Genomic DNA, 470 nt, shown 5'->3' on the forward strand with positions numbered 1-470 from the left:
CCACAGGCCGCCGGGAACCCGCTGGGGGGGAGCCACACGTTAAGATTTGGTTTTAGGTGGACAGAGCACCGTCGAAATGAAGCCGCTCTGGGTGGCCGCCATGCTCGGTGCCCAGCGGCATTGCAGAAAATCCTGCCATGGAGAGGCTCCGGGATCTCTCAGCGTTGGGAATATAACTGTAACACCACAAAGGCCCCCTCCACAGTACATCCCTGTCAGGCCTGGTGTGAGGGCAGAGCCAGGCCCGTGGGGGTCAGGGCCACCACAGCACCAAGGCCCCCTCAAGGGATGAGGCCCTCCCAAGGCAGTTCCCCCCATGGGGATCAGGTTTCCCCAAGGCAGCGGGTCGCCCCCCGGGGATCTGGCTCACCCCCGAGAATCAGCGTCCCCAAATCGGCTGGACCCCCCCGAAGGCCCGGCCCCCCGGGACCAGGCCGCGACCCCTCCCGGTACCGGGGTAGCCCCCCGCC

Source organism: Charadrius vociferus, unplaced genomic scaffold, assembly GCF_000708025.1.
Source record: "Charadrius vociferus isolate BGI_N301 unplaced genomic scaffold, ASM70802v2 scaffold323, whole genome shotgun sequence".
Taxonomy (NCBI): Eukaryota; Metazoa; Chordata; class Aves; order Charadriiformes; family Charadriidae; genus Charadrius; species Charadrius vociferus.